Genomic DNA, 19,752 nt, shown 5'->3' on the forward strand with positions numbered 1-19,752 from the left:
TCCCATTCACTCAGGAATATTCCAGCACAGCTCCTAGAATAATCGTGTTTCTGACTCGCTGAATCTAAACATAGATTCAACTCTAATAGGTGAACGAACGCACAGCAGAGCAGTTTGAAAGAAACGTTTCTTCTGAGTCTTAGACGAAGTCTTACTGCTGTTTCTTCCATATACCAGTATTGTGCGGGAAATGCCTGTTTAGGGATTCTGCACTGAAACGATTTGCGAACTGCTGAATCCACAGCTGAGTTTAACTCTGTAAGTTGAATGCACACACTGACAACCATTCAGAGAGATACCTCCGTTTCGGTTTTACAAGCAGATATTTCTCTGTACAGCTTATAGTCCCATTCACTCCTGAATATCCCAATGCAGCTCCTAGAAGAAAGGTGATTATAACTCGCTGAATCTAAACGTAGATTCCACTTTCCTAGGTGAACGAACGCCCAGCAGAGCAGTTTGAAAGAATGTTTTCTCCTGAGTTTTAGACGAAGTCTTCCTGCTGTTTCTTCCATATGCCAGTATTGGGTTGCAAATGCCTGTTTTGGGATTCTGCACAGAAATCCTTTGTGAAATGCTGAATCCACACATGAGTTTAACTCTGTAAGTTGAATGCACACATTGACAACCATTCAGATAGATAGCTCCATTTTGGTTTAAGAAGCAGATATTTCTCCGTACAGCATATAGTCCCATTCACTCGGGAATATCCCAATGCAACTCCAAGAAGAAGTGTGTTTCTAAATTGCTGAAGCTAAACACAGATTCAACTCTCTTAGTTGAATGAATGCACAGCAGAGAAGTTTGAAGGAAACGTTTCTCCTGAGGTTTAGACGAAGTCTTACTGCTGTTTCTTTCATATGCCGGTATTGGTCTGGAAAAGACCGTTTGGGTTTCTGCACAGAAAGGGATTGCAAACTGCTGAATCCACACATGAGTTTACCTCTGTAAGTTGAATGCACACATTGACAACCATTCATTTAGATAGCTCCGTTTTGGTTTTAGAAGCAGATATTCCTCTGTACAGCATACACTCCCATTCACTCGGGAATATCCCCAGGTAGCTCCTAGAAGAAACGTGTTTCTAACTCGCTGAATCTAAACATAGATTCAACTCTCTTAGGTGAACGAACGCACAGCAGAGCAGTTTCAAAGAAACGTTTCTCCTGAGTTTTAGAGGAAGTCTTACCGCTATTTCTTCCATATGCCTGAATTGGGCCGGAAATTTCTGTTTTGGTATTCCGCAAATAAAGTGTTTGCAATCTACTGACTCCAAACATGAGTTTAACGCTGTACATTGAATGCGCAGATTAACAATCATTTAGTTAGATAGCTCCGTTTTGGTTTTAGAAGCAGATATTTCTCTGCACAGCATCTACTCCCATTCACTCGGGAATATCCCAATGCAGCTCCTAGAAGAAGCGTGTTTCTAACTCGCTGAATCTAAACACAGATTCAACTCTCTTAGGTGAACGAACGCACAGCAGTGCAGTTTGAAAGAAACGTTTCTCCTGAGGTTTAGACGAAGTCTTGCTGCTGTTTCTTGCATATGCCGATATTGGGCTGGAAACGCCTGCTTGGAGATTCTGCACAGAAATGGTTTGCAAACTGCCGAATCCACACATGAGTTTAACTCTGTAAGTTGAATGCACACCTTGACAGCCATTCACTTAGATAGCTCCCTTTTGTTCTTAGAAGCAGATATTTCTCTGTACGGCATATAGTACCATTCACTCGGGAATTTCCAAACACAGCTCCTAGAAGTAACGTGTTTCTAACTCGCTGAATCTCAACATAGATTCAACTCTCTTAGGTGAACGAGCACACAGCAGCGCAATTTGGAAGAAACGTTTCTCCTGAGTTTTAGACGGAAGTCTTACTGCTGTTGCTTCCATATACTGGTATTGGGCTGGAAACGCCTGGTTTGAGATTCTTCACCGAAATGGTTTGCAAACTGCTGAATCCACACATGAGTTTAACTCTGTAAGTTGAATGCACACATTGACAACCATTCAGTTACATAGCTCCGGTTTGGTTTTTGAAGCAGATATTTCTCTGTACATCATATAGTCCCATTCACTCAGGAATATTCCAGCACAGCTCCTAGAATAATCGTGTTTCTCACTCGCTGAATCTAAACATAGATTCAACTCTAATAGGTGAACGAACGCACAGCAGAGCAGTTTGAAAGAAACGTTTCTTCTGAGTCTTAGACGAAGTCTTACTGCTGTTTCTTCCATATACCAGTATTGTGTGGGAAATGCCTGTTTAGGGATTCTGCACTGAAACGATTTGCGAACTGCTGAATCCACAGCTGAGTTTAACTCTGTAAGTTGAATGCACACACTGACAACCATTCAGAGAGATACCTCCGTTTCGGTTTTACAAGCAGATATTTCTCTGTACAGCTTATAGTCCCATTCACTCCTGAATATCCCAATGCAGCTCCTAGAAGAAAGGTGATTATAACTCGCTGAATCTAAACGTAGATTCCACTTTCCTAGGTGAACGAACGCCCAGCAGAGCAGTTTGAAAGAATGTTTTCTCCTGAGTTTTAGACGAAGTCTTCCTGCTGTTTCTTCCATATGCCAGTATTGGGTTGCAAATGCCTGTTTTGGGATTCTGCACAGAAATCCTTTGTGAAATGCTGAATCCACACATGAGTTTAACTCTGTACGTTGAATGCACACATTGACAACCATTCAGATAGATAGCTCCATTTTGGTTTAAGAAGCAGATATTTCTCCGTACAGCATATAGTCCCATTCACTCGGGAATATCCCAATGCAACTCCAAGAAGAAGCGTGTTTCTAAATTGCTGAAGCTAAACACAGATTCAACTCTCTTAGTTGAATGAATGCACAGCAGAGAAGTTTGAAAGAAACGTTTCTCCTGAGGTTTAGACGACGTCTTACTGCTGTTTCTTCCATATGCCGGTATTGGTCTGGAAAAGACTGTTTGGGTTTCTGCACAGAAAGGGATTGCAAACTGCTGAATCCACACATGAGTTTACCTCTGTAACTTGAATGCACACATTGACAACCATTCATTTAGATAGCTCCGTTTTGGTTTTAGAAGCAGATATTCCTCTGTACAGCATACACTCCCATTCACTCGGGAATATCCCCAGGTAGCTCCTAGAAGAAACGTGTTTCTAACTCGCTGAATCTAAACATAGATTCAACTCTCTTAGGTGAACGAACGCACAGCAGAGCAGTTTCAAAGAAACGTTTCTCCTGAGTTTTAGATGAAGTCTTACCGCTATTTCTTCCATATGCCTGAATTGGGCCGGAAATTTCTGTTTTGGGATTCCGCAAATAAAGTGTTTGCAAACTACTGACTCCAAACAGGAGTTTAACGCTGTACATTGAATGCGCAGATTAACAATCATTTAGTTAGATAGCTCCGTTTTGGTTTTAGAAGCAGATATTTCTCTGCACAGCATCTACTCCCATTCACTCGGGAATATCCCAATGCAGCTCCTAGAAGAAGCGTGTTTCTAACTCGCTGAATCTAAACACAGATTCAACTCTCTTAGGTGAACGAACGCACAGCAGTGCAGTTTGAAAGAAACGTTTCTCCTGAGGTTTAGACGAAGTCTTGCTGCTGTTTCTTGCATATGCCGATATTGGGCTGGAAGCGCCTGCTTGGAGATTCTGCACAGAAATGGTTTGCAAACTGCCGAATCCACACATGAGTTTAACTCTGTAAGTTGAATGCACACCTTGACAGCCATTCACTTAGATAGCTCCCTTTTGGTCTTAGAAGCAGATATTTCTCTGTACAGCATATAGTACCATTCACTCGGGAATTTCCAAACACAGCTCCTAGAAGTAACGTGTTTCTAACTCGCTGAATCTCAACATAGATTCAACTCTCTTAGGTGAACGAGCACACAGCAGCGCAGTTTGAAAGAAACGTTTCTCCTGAGTTTTAGACGGAAGTCTTACTGCTGTTTCTTCCATATACTGGTATTGGGCTGGAAACGCCTGGTTTGAGATTCTTCACCGAAATGGTTTGCAAACTGCTGAATCCACACATGAGTTTAACTCTGTAAGTTGAATGCACACATTGACAACCATTCATTTAGATAGCTCCGTTTTGGTTTTAGAAGCAGATATTCCTCTGTACAGCATACACTCCCATTCACTCGGGAATATCCCCAGGTAGCTCCTAGAAGAATCGTGTTTCTAACTCGCTGATTCTAACCAAAGTTTCAACTCTCTTAGGTGAACGAACGCACAGCAGAGCAGTTTCAAAGAAACGTTTCTCCTGAGTTTTAGACGAAGTCTTACCGCTATTTCTTCCATATGCCTGAATTGGGCCGGAAATTTCTGTTTTGGGATTCCGCAAATAAAGTGTTTGCAAACTACTGACTCCAAACATGAGTTTAACGCTGTACATTGAATGCGCAGATTAACAATCATTTAGTTAGATAGCTCCGTTTTGGTTTTAGAAGCAGATATTTCTCTGCACAGCATCTACTCCCATTCACTCGGGAATATCCCAATGCAGCTCCTAGAAGAAGCGTGTTTCTAACTCGCTGAATCTAAACACAGATTCAACTCTCTTAGGTGAACGAACGCACAGCAGTGCAGTTTGAAAGAGACGTTTCTCCTGAGGTTTAGACGAAGTCTTGCTGCAGTTTCTTGCATATGCCGATATTGGGCTGGAAGCGCCTGCTTGAAGATTCTGCACAGAAATGGTTTACAAACTGCCGAATCCACACATGAGTTTAACTCTGTAAGTTGAATGCACACCTTGACAGCCATTCACTTAGATAGCTCCCTTTTGGTCTTAGAAGCAGATATTTCTCTGTACAGCATATAGTACCATTCACTCGGGAATTTCCAAACACAGCTCCTAGAAGTAACGTGTTTCTAACTCGCTGAATCTCAACATAGATTCAACTCTCTTAGGTGAACGAGCACACAGCAGCGCAGTTTGAAAGAAACGTTTCTCCTGAATTTTAGACGGAAGTCTTACTGCTGTTTCTTCCATATACTGGTATTGGGCTGGAAACGCCTGGTTTGAGATTCTTCACCGAAATGGTTTGCAAACTGCTGAATCCACACATGAGTTTAACTCTGTAAGTTGAATGCACACATTGACAACCATTCACTTACATAGCTCCGGTTTGGGTTTTGAAGCAGATATTTCTCTGTACATCATATAGTCCCATTCACTCAGGAATATTCCAGCACAGCTCCTAGAAGAATCGTGTTTCTGACTCGCTGAATCTAAACATAGATTCATCTCTAATAGGTGAACGAACGCACAGCAGAGCAGTTTGAAAGAAACGTTTCTTCTGAGTCTTAGACGAAGTCTTACTGCTGTTTCTTCCATATACCAGTATTGTGCGGGAAATGCCTGTTTAGGGATTCTGCACTGAAACGATTTGCGAACTGCTGAATCCACAGCTGAGTTTAACTCTGTAAGTTGAATGCACACACTGACAACCATTCAGAGAGATACCTCCGTTTCGGTTTTACAAGCAGATATTTCTCTGTACAGCTTATAGTCCCATTCACTCCTGAATATCCCAATGCAGCTCCTAGAAGAAAGGTGATTATAACTCGCTGAATCTAAACGTAGATTCCACTTTCTTAGGTGAACGAACGCCCAGCAGAGCAGTTTGAAAGAATGTTTTCTCCTGAGTTTTAGACGAAGTCTTCCTGCTGTTTCTTCCATATGCCAGTATTGGGTTGCAAATGCCTGTTTTGGGATTCTGCACAGAAATCCTTTGTGAAATTCTGAATCCACACATGAGTTTAACTCTGTAAGTTGAATGCACACATTGACAACCATTCAGATAGATAGCTCCATTTTGGTTTAAGAAGCAGATATTTCTCCGTACAGCATATAGTCCCATTCACTCGGGAATATCCCAATGCAACTCCAAGAAGAAGCGTGTTTCTAAATTGCTGAAGCTAAACACAGATTCAACTCTCTTAGTTGAATGAATGCACAGCAGAGAAGTTTGAAAGAAACGTTTCTCCTGAGGTTTAGACGACGTCTTACTGCTGTTTCTTCCATATGCCGGTATTGGTCTGGAAAAGACTGTTTGGGTTTCTGCACAGAAAGGGATTGCAAACTGCTGAATCCACACATGAGTTTACCTCTGTAACTTGAATGCACACATTGACAACCATTCATTTAGATAGCTCCGTTTTGGTTTTAGAAGCAGATATTCCTCTGTACAGCATACACTCCCATTCACTCGGGAATATCCCCAGGTAGCTCCTAGAAGAAACGTGTTTCTAACTCGCTGAATCTAACCAAAGTTTCAACTCTCTTAGGTGAACGAACGCACAGCAGAGCAGTTTCAAAGAAACGTTTCTCCTGAGTTTTAGACGAAGTCTTACCGCTATTTCTTCCATATGCCTGAATTGGGCCGGAAATTTCTGTTTTGGGATTCCGCAAATAAAGTGTTTGCAAACTACTGACTCCAAACATGAGTTTAACGCTGTACATTGAATGCGCAGATTAACAATCATTTAGTTAGATAGCTCCGTTTTGGTTTTAGAAGCAGATATTTCTCTGCACAGCATCTACTCCCATTCACTCGGGAATATCCCAATGCAGCTCCTAGAAGAAGCGTGTTTCTAACTCGCTGAATCTAAACACAGATTCAACTCTCTTAGGTGAACGAACGCACAGCAGTGCAGTTTGAAAGAAACGTTTCTCCTGAGGTTTAGACGAAGTCTTGCTGCTGTTTCTTGCATATGCCGATATTGGGCTGGAAGCGCCTGCTTGGAGATTCTGCACAGAAATGGTTTGCAAACTGCCGAATCCACACATGAGTTTAACTCTGTAAGTTGAATGCACACCTTGACAGCCATTCACTTAGATAGCTCCCTTTTGGTCTTAGAAGCAGATATTTCTCTGTACAGCATATAGTACCATTCACTCGGGAATTTCCAAACACAGCTCCTAGAAGTAACGTGTTTCTAACTCGCTGAATCTCAACATAGATTCAACTCTCTTAGGTGAACGAGCACACAGCAGCGCAGTTTGAAAGAAACGTTTCTCCTGAGTTCTAGACGGAAGTCTTACTGCTGTTGCTTCCATATACTGGTATTGGGCTGGAAACGCCTGGTTTGAGATTCTTCACCGAAATGGTTTGCAAACTGCTGAATCCACACATGAGTTTAACTCTGTAAGTTGAATGCACACATTGACAACCATTCAGTTACATAGCTCCGGTTTGGTTTTTGAAGCAGATATTTCTCTGTACATCATATAGTCCCATTCACTCAGGAATATTCCAGCACAGCTCCTAGAATAATCGTGTTTCTGACTCGCTGAATCTAAACATAGATTCAACTCTAATAGGTGAACGAACGCACAGCAGAGCAGTTTGAAAGAAACGTTTCTTCTGAGTCTTAGACGAAGTCTTACTGCTGTTTCTTCCATATACCAGTATTGTGCGGGAAATGCCTGTTTAGGGATTCTGCACTGAAACGATTTGCGAACTGCTGAATCCACAGCTGAGTTTAACTCTGTAAGTTGAATGCACACACTGACAACCATTCAGAGAGATACCTCCGTTTCGGTTTTACAAGCAGATATTTCTCTGTACAGCTTATAGTCCCATTCACTCCTGAATATCCCAATGCAGCTCCTAGAAGAAAGGTGATTATAACTCGCTGAATCTAAACGTAGATTCCACTTTCTTAGGTGAACGAACGCCCAGCAGAGCAGTTTGAAAGAATGTTTTCTCCTGAGTTTTAGACGAAGTCTTCCTGCTGTTTCTTCCATATGCCAGTATTGGGTTGCAAATGCCTGTTTTGGGATTCTGCACAGAAATCCTTTGTGAAATGCTGAATCCACACATGAGTTTAACTCTGTACGTTGAATGCACACATTGACAACCATTCAGATAGATAGCTCCATTTTGGTTTAAGAAGCAGATATTTCTCCGTACAGCATATAGTCCCATTCACTCGGGAATATCCCAATGCAACTCCAAGAAGAAGCGTGTTTCTAAATTGCTGAAGCTAAACACAGATTCAACTCTCTTAGTTGAATGAATGCACAGCAGAGAAGTTTGAAAGAAACGTTTCTCCTGAGGTTTAGACGAAGTCTTACTGCTGTTTCTTCCATATGCCGGTATTGGTCTGGAAAAGACTGTTTGGGTTTCTGAACAGAAAGGGATTGCAAACTGCTGAATCCACACATGAGTTTACCTCTGTAAGTTGAATGCACACATTGACAACCATTCGTTTAGGTAGCTCCGTTTTGGTTTTAGAAGCAGATATTCCTCTGTACAGCATACACTCCCATTCACTCGGGAATATCCCCAGGTAGCTCCTAGAAGAAACGTGTTTCTAACTCGCTGAATCTAAACATAGATTCAACTCTCTTAGGTGAACGAACGCACAGCAGAGCAGTTTCAAAGAAACGTTTCTCCTGAGTTTTAGACGAAGTCTTACCGCTATTTCTTCCATATGCCTGAATTGGGCCGGAAATTTCTGTTTTGGGATTCCGCAAATAAAGTGTTTGCAAACTACTGACTCCGAACATGAGTTTAACGCTGTACATTGAATGCGCAGATTAACAATCATTTAGTTAGATAGCTCCGTTTTGGTTTTAGAAGCAGATATTTCTCTGCACAGCATCTACTCCCATTCACTCGGGAATATCCCAATGCAGCTCCTAGAAGAAGCGTGTTTCTAACTCGCTGAATCTAAACACAGATTCAACTCTCTTAGGTGAACGAACGCACAGCAGTGCAGTTTGAAAGAAACGTTTCTCCTGAGGTTTAGACGAAGTCTTGCTGCTGTTTCTTGCATATGCCGATATTGGGCTGGAAGCGCCTGCTTGGAGATTCTGCACAGAAATGGTTTGCAAACTGCCGAATCCACACATGAATTTAACTCTGTAAGGTGAATGTACACCTTGACAGCCATTGACTTAGATAGCTCCCTTTTGGTCTTAGAAGCAGATATTTCTCTGTACAGCATATAGTAACTTTCACTCGGGAATTTCCAAACACAGCTCCTAGAAGTAAGGTGTTTCTAACTCGCTGAATCTCAACATAGATTCAACTCTCTTAGGTGAACGAGCACACAGCAGCGCAGTTTGAAAGAAACGTTTCTCCTGAGTTTTAGACGGAAGTCTTACTGCTGTTTCTTCCATATAATGGTATTGGGCTGGAAACGCCTGGTTTCAGATTCTTCACCGAAATGGTTTGCAAACTGCTGAATCCACACATGAGTTTAACTCTGTAAGTTGAATGCACACATTGACAACCATTCAGTTACATAGCTCCGGTTTGGTTTTTGAAGCAGATATTTCTCTGTACATCATATAGTCCCATTCACTCAGGAATATTCCAGCACAGCTCCTAGAATAATCGTGTTTCTGACTCGCTGAATCTAAACATAGATTCAACTCTAATAGGTGAACGAACGCACAGCAGAGCAGTTTGAAAGAAACGTTTCTTCTGAGTCTTAGACGAAGTCTTACTGCTGTTTCTTCCATATACCAGTATTGTGCGGGAAATGCCTGTTTAGGGATTCTGCACTGAAACGATTTGCGAACTGCTGAATCCACAGCTGAGTTTAACTCTGTAAGTTGAATGCACACACTGACAACCATTCAGAGAGATACCTCCGTTTCGGTTTTACAAGCAGATATTTCTCTGTACAGCTTATAGTCCCATTCACTCCTGAATATGCCAATGCAGCTCGTGGAAGAAAGGTGATTATAACTCGCTGAATCTAAACGTAGATTCCACTTTCTTAGGTGAACGAACGCCCAGCAGAGCAGTTTGAAAGAATGTTTTCTCCTGAGTTTTAGACGAAGTCTTCCTGCTGTTTCTTCCATATGCCAGTATTGGGTTGCAAATGCCTGTTTTGGGATTCTGCACAGAAATCCTTTGTGAAATGCTGAATCCACACATGAGTTTAACTCTGTAAGTTGAATGCACACATTGACAACCATTCATTTAGATAGCTCCATTTTGGTTGAAGAAGCAGATATTTCTCCGTACAGCATATAGTCCCATTCACTCGGGAATATCCCAATGCAACTCCAAGAAGAAGCGTGTTTCTAAATTGCTGAAGCTAAACACAGATTCAACTCTCTTAGTTGAATGAATGCACAGCAGAGAAGTTTGAAAGAAACGTTTCTCCTGAGGTTTAGACGAAGTCTTACTGCTGTTCCTTCCATATGCCGGTATTGGTCTGGAAATGACTGTTTGGGTTTCTGCACAGAAAGGGATTGCAAACTGCTGAATCCACACATGAGTTTACCTCTGTAAGTTGAATGCACACATTGACAACCATTCATTTAGATAGCTCCGTTTTGGTTTTAGAAGCAGATATTCCTCTGTACAGCATACACTCCCATTCACTCGGGAATATCCCCAGGTAGCTCCTAGAAGAAACGTGTTTCTAACTCGCTGAATCTAACCATAGATTCAACTCTCTTAGGTGAACGAACGCACAGCAGAGCAGTTTCAAAGAAACGTTTCTCCTGAGTTTTAGACGAAGTCTTACCGCTATTTCTTCCATATGCCTGAATTGGGCCGGAAATTTCTGTTTTGGGATTCCGCAAATAAAGTGTTTGCAAACTACTGACTCCAAACATGAGTTTAACGCTGTACATTGAATGCGCAGATTAACAATCATTTAGTTAGATAGCTCCGTTTTGGTTTTAGAAGCAGATATTTCTCTGCACAGCATCTACTCCCATTCACTCGGGAATATCCCAATGCAGCTCCTAGAAGAAGCGTGTTTCTAACTCGCTGAATCTAAACACAGATTCAACTCTCTTAGGTGAACGAACGCACAGCAGTGCAGTTTGAAAGAAACGTTTCTCCTGAGGTTTAGACGAAGTCTTGCTGCTGTTTCTTGCATATGCCGATATTGGGCTGGAAGCGCCTGCTTGGAGATTCTGCACAGAAATGGTTTGCAAACTGCCGAATCCACACATGAGTTTAACTCTGTAAGTTGAATGCACACCTTGACAGCCATTCACTTAGATAGCTCCCTTTTGGTCTTAGAAGCAGATATTTCTCTGTACAGCATATAGTACCATTCACTCGGGAATTTCCAAACACAGCTCCTAGAAGTAACGTGTTTCTAACTCGCTGAATCTCAACATAGATTCAACTCTCTTAGGTGAACGAGCACACAGCAGCGCAGTTTGAAAGAAACGTTTCTCCTGAGTTTTAGACGGAAGTCTTACTGCTGTTTCTTCCATATACTGGTATTGGGCTGGAAACGCCTGGTTTGAGATTCTTCACCGAAATGGTTTGCAAACTGCTGAATCCACACATGAGTTTAACTCTATAAGTTGAATGCACACATTGACAACCATTCACTTACATAGCTCCGGTTTGTTTTTTGAAGCAGTTATTTCTCTGTACATCATATAGTCCCATTCACTCAGGAATATTCCAGCACAGCTCCTAGAAGAATCGTGTTTCTGACTCGCTGAATCTAAACATAGATTCAACTCTAATAGGTGAACGAACGCACAGCAGAGCAGTTTGAAAGAAACGTTTCTTCTGAGTCTTAGACGAAGTCTTACTGCTGTTTCTTCCATATACCAGTATTGTGCGGGAAATGCCTGTTTAGGGATTCTGCACTGAAACGATTTGCGAACTGCTGAATCCACAGCTGAGTTTAACTCTGTAAGTTGAATGCACACACTGACAACCATTCAGAGAGATACCTCCGTTTCGGTTTTACAAGCAGATATTTCTCTGTACAGCTTATAGTCCCATTCACTCCTGAATATCCCAATGCAGCTCCTAGAAGAAAGGTGATTATAACTCGCTGAATCTAAACGTAGATTCCACTTTCTTAGGTGAACGAACGCCCAGCAGAGCAGTTTGAAAGAATGTTTTCTCCTGAGTTTTAGACGAAGTCTTCCTGCTGTTTCTTCCATATGCCAGTATTGGGTTGCAAATGCCTGTTTTGGGATTCTGCACAGAAATCCTTTGTGAAATGCTGAATCCACACATGAGTTTAACTCTGTAAGTTGAATGCACACATTGACAACCATTCAGATAGATAGCTCCATTTTGGTTTAAGAAGCAGATATTTCTCCGTACAGCATATAGTCCCATTCACTCGGGAATATCCCAATGCAACTCCAAGAAGAAGCGTGTTTCTAAATTGCTGAAGCTAAACACAGATTCAACTCTCTTAGTTGAATGAATGCACAGCAGAGAAGTTTGAAAGAAACGTTTCTCCTGAGGTTTAGACGAAGTCTTACTGCTGTTCCTTCCATATGCCGGTATTGGTCTGGAAATGACTGTTTGGGTTTCTGCACAGAAAGGGATTGCAAACTGCTGAATCCACACATGAGTTTACCTCTGTAAGTTGAATGCACACATTGACAACCATTCATTTAGATAGCTCCGTTTTGGTTTTAGAAGCAGATATTCCTCTGTACAGCATACACTCCCATTCACTCGGGAATATCCCCAGGTAGCTCCTAGAAGAAACGTGTTTCTAACTCGCTGAATCTAAACATAGATTCAACTCTCTTAGGTGAACGAACGCACAGCAGAGCAGTTTCAAAGAAACGTTTCTCCTGAGTTTTAGACGAAGTCTTACCGCTATTTCTTCCATATGCCTGAATTGGGCCGGAAATTTCTGTTTTGGGATTCCGCAAATAAAGTGTTTGCAAACTAGTGACTCCAAACATGAGTGTAACGCTGTACATTGAATGCGCAGATTAACAATCATTTAGTTAGATAGCTCCGTTTTGGTTTTAGAAGCAGATATTTCTCTGCACAGCATCTACTCCCATTCACTCGGGAATATCCCAATGCAGCTCCTAGAAGAAGCGTGTTTCTAACTCGCTGAATCTAAACACAGATTCAACTCTCTTAGGTGAACGAACGCACAGCAGTGCAGTTTGAAAGAAACGTTTCTCCTGAGGTTTAGACGAAGTCTTGCTGCTGTTTCTTGCATATGCCGATATTGGGCTGGAAGCGCCTGCTTGGAGATTCTGCACAGAAATGGTTTGCAAACTGCCGAATCCACACATGAGTTTAACTCTGTAAGTTGAATGCACACCTTGACAGCCATTCACTTAGATAGCTCCCTTTTGGTCTTAGAAGCAGATATTTCTCTGTACAGCATATAGTACCATTCACTCAGGAATTTCCAAACACAGCTCCTAGAAGTAACGTGTTTCTAACTCGCTGAATCTCAACATAGATTCAACTCTCTTAGGTGAACGAGCACACAGCAGCGCAGTTTGAAAGAAACGTTTCTCCTGAGTTGTAGACGGAAGTCTTACTGCTGTTGCTTCCATATACTGGTATTGGGCTGGAAACGCCTGGTTTGAGATTCTTCACCGAAATGGTTTGCAAACTGCTGAATCCACACATGAGTTTAACTCTGTAAGTTGAATGCACACATTGACAACCATTCACTTACATAGCTCCGGTTTGTTTTTTGAAGCAGTTATTTCTCTGTACATCATATAGTCCCATTCACTCAGGAATATTCCAGCACAGCTCCTAGAAGAATCGTGTTTCTGACTCGCTGAATCTAAACATAGATTCAACTCTAATAGGTGAACGAACGCACAGCAGAGCAGTTTGAATGAAACGTTTCTTCTGAGTCTTAGACGAAGTCTTACTGCTGTTTCTTCCATATACCAGTATTGTGCGGGAAATGCCTGTTTAGGGATTCTGCACTGACACGATTTGCGAACTGCTGAATCCACAGCTGAGTTTAACTCTGTAAGTTGAATGCACACACTGACAACCATTCAGAGAGATACCTCCGTTTCGGTTTTACAAGCAGATATTTCTCTGTACAGCTTATAGTCCCATTCACTCCTGAATATCCCAATGCAGCTCCTAGAAGAAAGGTGATTATAACTCGCTGAATCTAAACGTAGATTCCACTTTCTTAGGTGAACGAACGCCCAGCAGAGCAGTTTGAAAGAATGTTTTCTCCTGAGTTTTAGACGAAGTCTTCCTGCTGTTTCTTCCATATGCCAGTATTGGGTTGCAAATGCCTGTTTTGGGATTCTGCACAGAAATCCTTTGTGAAATGCTGAATCCACACATGAGTTTAACTCTGTAAGTTGAATGCACACATTGACAACCATTCAGATAGATAGCTCCATTTTGGTTTAAGAAGCAGATATTTCTCCGTACAGCATATAGTCCCATTCACTCGGGAATATCCCAATGCAACTCCAAGAAGAAGCGTGTTTCTAAATTGCTGAAGCTAAACACAGATTCAACTCTCTTAGTTGAATGAATGCACAGCAGAGAAGTTTGAAAGAAACGTTTCTCCTGAGGTTTAGACGAAGTCTTACTGCTGTTCCTTCCATATGCCGGTATTGGTCTGGAAATGACTGTTTGGGTTTCTGCACAGAAAGGGATTGCAAACTGCTGAATCCACACATGAGTTTACCTCTGTAAGTTGAATGCACACATTGACAACCATTCATTTAGATAGCTCCGTTTTGGTTTTAGAAGCAGATATTCCTCTGTACAGCATACACTCCCATTCACTCGGGAATATCCCCAGGTAGCTCCTAGAAGAAACGTGTTTCTAACTCGCTGAATCTAAACATAGATTCAACTCTCTTAGGTGAACGAACGCACAGCAGAGCAGTTTCAAAGAAACGTTTCTCCTGAGTTTTAGACGAAGTCTTACCGCTATTTCTTCCATATGCCTGAATTGGGCCGGAAATTTCTGTTTTGGGATTCCGCAAATAAAGTGTTTGCAAACTAGTGACTCCAAACATGAGTGTAACGCTGTACATTGAATGCGCAGATTAACAATCATTTAGTTAGATAGCTCCGTTTTGGTTTTAGAAGCAGATATTTCTCTGCACAGCATCTACTCCCATTCACTCGGGAATATCCCAATGCAGCTCCTAGAAGAAGCGTGTTTCTAACTCGCTGAATCTAAACACAGATTCAACTCTCTTAGGTGAACGAACGCACAGCAGTGCAGTTTGAAAGAAACGTTTCTCCTGAGGTTTAGACGAAGTCTTGCTGCTGTTTCTTGCATATGCCGATATTGGGCTGGAAGCGCCTGCTTGGAGATTCTGCACAGAAATGGTTTGCAAACTGCCGAATCCACACATGAGTTTAACTCTGTAAGTTGAATGCACACCTTGACAGCCATTCACTTAGATAGCTCCCTTTTGGTCTTAGAAGCAGATATTTCTCTGTACAGCATATAGTACCATTCACTCAGGAATTTCCAAACACAGCTCCTAGAAGTAACGTGTTTCTAACTCGCTGAATCTCAACATAGATTCAACTCTCTTAGGTGAACGAGCACACAGCAGCGCAGTTTGAAAGAAACGTTTCTCCTGAGTTGTAGACGGAAGTCTTACTGCTGTTGCTTCCATATACTGGTATTGGGCTGGAAACGCCTGGTTTGAGATTCTTCACCGAAATGGTTTGCAAACTGCTGAATCCACACATGAGTTTAACTCTGTAAGTTGAATGCACACATTGACAACCATTCACTTACATAGCTCCGGTTTGTTTTTTGAAGCAGTTATTTCTCTGTACATCATATAGTCCCATTCACTCAGGAATATTCCAGCACAGCTCCTAGAAGAATCGTGTTTCTGACTCGCTGAATCTAAACATAGATTCAACTCTAATAGGTGAACGAACGCACAGCAGAGCAGTTTGAATGAAACGTTTCTTCTGAGTCTTAGACGAAGTCTTACTGCTGTTTCTTCCATATACCAGTATTGTGCGGGAAATGCCTGTTTAGGGATTCTGCACTGACACGATTTGCGAACTGCTGAATCCACAGCTGAGTTTAACTCTGTAAGTTGAATGCACACACTGACAACCATTCAGAGAGATACCTCCGTTTCGGTTTTACAAGCAGATATTTCTCTGTACAGCTTATAGTCCCATTCACTCCTGAATATCCCAATGCAGCTCCTAGAAGAAAGGTGATTATAACTCGCTGAATCTAAACGTAGATTCCACTTTCTTAGGTGAACGAACGCCCAGCAGAGCAGTTTGAAAGAATGTTTTCTCCTGAGTTTTAGACGAAGTCTTCCTGCTGTTTCTTCCATATGCCAGTATTGGGTTGCAAATGCCTGTTTTGGGATTCTGCACAGAAATCCTTTGTGAAATGCTGAATCCACACATGAGTTTAACTCTGTACGTTGAATGCACACATTGACAACCATTCAGATAGATAGCTCCATTTTGGTTTAAGAAGCAGATATTTCTCCGTACAGCATATAGTCCTATTCACTCGGGAATATCCCAATGCAACTCCAAGAAGAAGCGTGTTTCTAAATTGCTGAAGCTAAACACAGATTCAACTCTCTTAGTTGAATGAATGCACAGCAGAGAAGTTTGAAAGAAACGTTTCTCCTGAGGTTTAGTCGAAGTCTTACTGCTGTTCCTTCCATATGCCGGTATTGGTCTGGAAATGACTGTTTGGGTTTCTGCACAGAAAGGGATTGCAAACTGCTGAATCCACACATGAGTTTACCTCTGTAAGTTGAATGCACACATTGACAACCATTCATTTAGATAGCTCCGTTTTGGTTTTAGAAGCAGATATTCCTCTGTACAGCATACACTCCCATTCACTCGGGAATATCCCCAGGTAGCTCCTAGAAGAAACGTGTTTCTAACTCGCTGAATCTAAACATAGATTCAACTCTCTTAGGTGAACGAACGCACAGCAGAGCAGTTTCAAAGAAACGTTTCTCCTGAGTTTTAGACGAAGTCTTACCGCTATTTCTTCCATATGCCTGAATTGGGCCGGAAATTTCTGTTTTGGGATTCCGCAAATAAAGTGTTTGCAAACTACTGACTCCAAACATGAGTTTAACGCTGTACATTGAATGCGCAGATTAACAATCATTTAGTTAGATAGCTCCGTTTTGGTTTTAGAAGCAGATATTTCTCTGCACAGCATCTACTCCCATTCACTCGGGAATATCCCAATGCAGCTCCTAGAAGAAGCGTGTTTCTAACTCGCTGAATCTAAACACAGATTCAACTCTCTTAGGTGAACGAACCCACAGCAGTGCAGTTTGAAAGAAACGTTTCTCCTGAGGTTTAGACGAAGTCTTGCTGCTGTTTCTTGCATATGCCGATATTGGGCTGGAAGCGCCTGCTTGGAGATTCTGCACAGAAACGGTTTGCAAACTGCCGAATCCACACATGAGTTTAACTCTGTAAGGTGAATGCACACCTTGACAGCCATTCACTTAGATAGCTCCCTTTTGGTCTTAGAAGCAGATATTTCTCTGTACAGCATATAGTACCATTCACTCGGGAATTTCCAAACACAGCTCCTAGAAGTAACGTGTTTCTAACTCGCTGAATCTCAACATAGATTCAACTCTCTTAGGTGAACGAGCACACAGCAGCGCAGTTTGAAAGAAACGTTTCTCCTGAGTTTTAGACGGAAGTCTTACTGCTGTTGCTTCCATATACTGGTATTGGGCTGGAAACGCCTGGTTTGAGATTCTTCACCGAAATGGTTTGCAAACTGCTGAATCCACACATGAGTTTAACTCTGTAAGTTGAATGCACACATTGACAACCATTCAGTTACATAGCTCCGGTTTGGTTTTTGAAGCAGATATTTCTCTGTACATCATATAGTCCCATTCACTCAGGAATATTCCAGCACAGCTCCTAGAATAATCGTGTTTCTGACTCGCTGAATCTAAACATAGATTCAACTCTAATAGGTGAACGAACGCACAGCAGAGCAGTTTGAAAGAAACGTTTCTTCTGAGTCTTAGACGAAGTCTTACTGCTGTTTCTTCCATATACCAGTATTGTGCGGGAAATGCCTGTTTAGGGATTCTGCACTGAAACGATTTGCGAACTGCTGAATCCACAGCTGAGTTTAACTCTGTAAGTTGAATGCACACACTGACAACCATTCAGAGAGATACCTCCGTTTCGGTTTTACAAGCAGATATTTCTCTGTACAGCTTATAGTCCCATTCACTCCTGAATATCCCAATGCAGCTCCTAGAAGAAAGGTGATTATAACTCGCTGAATCTAAACGTAGATTCCACTTTCTTAGGTGAACGAACGCCCAGCAGAGCAGTTTGAAAGAATGTTTTCTCCTGAGTATTAGATGAAGTCTTCCTGCTGTTTCTTCCATATGCCTGTATTGGGTTGCAAATGCCTGTTTAGGGATTCTGCACAGAAATCCTTTGTGAAATGCTGAATCCACACATGAGTTTAACTCTGCAAGTTGAATGCACACATTGACAACCATTCAGATAGATAGCTCCATTTTGGTTTAAGAAGCAGATATTTCTCCGTACAGCATATAGTCCCATTCACTCGGGAATATCCCAATGCAACTCCAAGAAGAAGCGTGTTTCTAAATTGCTGAAGCTAAACACAGATTCAACTCTCTTAGTTGAATGAATGCACAGCAGAGAAGTTTGAAAGAAACGTTTCTCCTGAGGTTTAGACGAAGTCTTACTGCTGTTTCTTCCATATGCCGGTATTGGTCTGGAAATGACTGTTTGGGTTTCTGCACAGAAAGGGATTGCAAACTGCTGAATCCACACATGAGTTTACCTCTGTAAGTTGAATGCACACATCGACAACCATTCATTTAGATAGCTCCGTTTTGGTTTTAGAAGCAGATATTCCTCTGTACAGCATACACTCCCATTCACTCGGGAATATCCCCAGGTAGCTCCTAGAAGAAACGTGTTTCTAACTCGCTGAATCTAAACATAGATTCAACTCTCTTAGGTGAACGAACGCACAGCAGAGCATTTTCAAAGAAACGTTTCTCCTGAGTTTTAGACGAAGTCTTACCGCTATTTCTTCCATATGCCTGAATTGGGCCGGAAATTTCTGTTTTGGGATTCCGCAAATAAAGTGGTTGCAAACTACTGACTCCAAACATGAGTTTAACGCTGTACATTGAATGCGTAGATTAACAATCATTTAGTTAGATAGCTCCGTTTTGGTTTTAGAAGCAGATATTTCTCTGCACAGCATCTACTCCCATTCACTCGGGAATATCCCAATGCAGCTGCTAGAAGAAGCGTGTTTCTAACTCGCTGAATCTAAACACAGATTCAACTCTCTTAGGTGAACGAACGCACAGCAGTGCAGTTTGAAAGAAACGTTTCTCCTGAGGTTTAGACGAAGTCTTGCTGCTGTTTCTTGCATATGCCGATATTGGGCTGGAAACGCCTGCTTGGAGATTCTGCACAGAAATGGTTTGCAAACTGCCGAATCCACACATGAGTTTAACTCTGTAAGTTGAATGCACACCTTGACAGCCATTCACTTAGATAGCTCCCTTTTGGTCTTAGAAGCAGATATTTCTCTGTACAGCATATAGTACCATTCACTCGGGAATTTCCAAACACAGCTCCTAGAAGTAACGTGTTTCTAACTCGCTGAATCTCAACATAGATTCAACTCCCTTAGGTGAGCGAGCACACAGCAGCGCAGTTTGAAAGAAACGTTTCTCCTGAGTTTTAGACGGAAGTCTTACTGCTGTTTCTTCCATATACTGGTATTGGGCTGGAAACGCCTGGTTTGAGATTCTTCACCGAAATGGTTTGCAAACTGCTGAATCCACACATGAGTTTAACTCTGTAAGTTGAATGCACACATTGACAACCATTCAGTTACATAGCTCCGGTTTGGTTTTTGAAGCAGATATTTCTCTGTACATCATATAGTCCCATTCACTCAGGAATATTCCAGCACAGCTCCTAGAAGAATCGTGTTTCTGACTCGCTGAATCTAAACATAGATTCAACTCTAA

This window comes from Aotus nancymaae, unplaced genomic scaffold, assembly GCF_030222135.1.
Source record: "Aotus nancymaae isolate 86718 unplaced genomic scaffold, 86718_ANA_hifiasm-v0.15.2.pri h1tg000058l, whole genome shotgun sequence".
Taxonomy (NCBI): Eukaryota; Metazoa; Chordata; class Mammalia; order Primates; family Aotidae; genus Aotus; species Aotus nancymaae.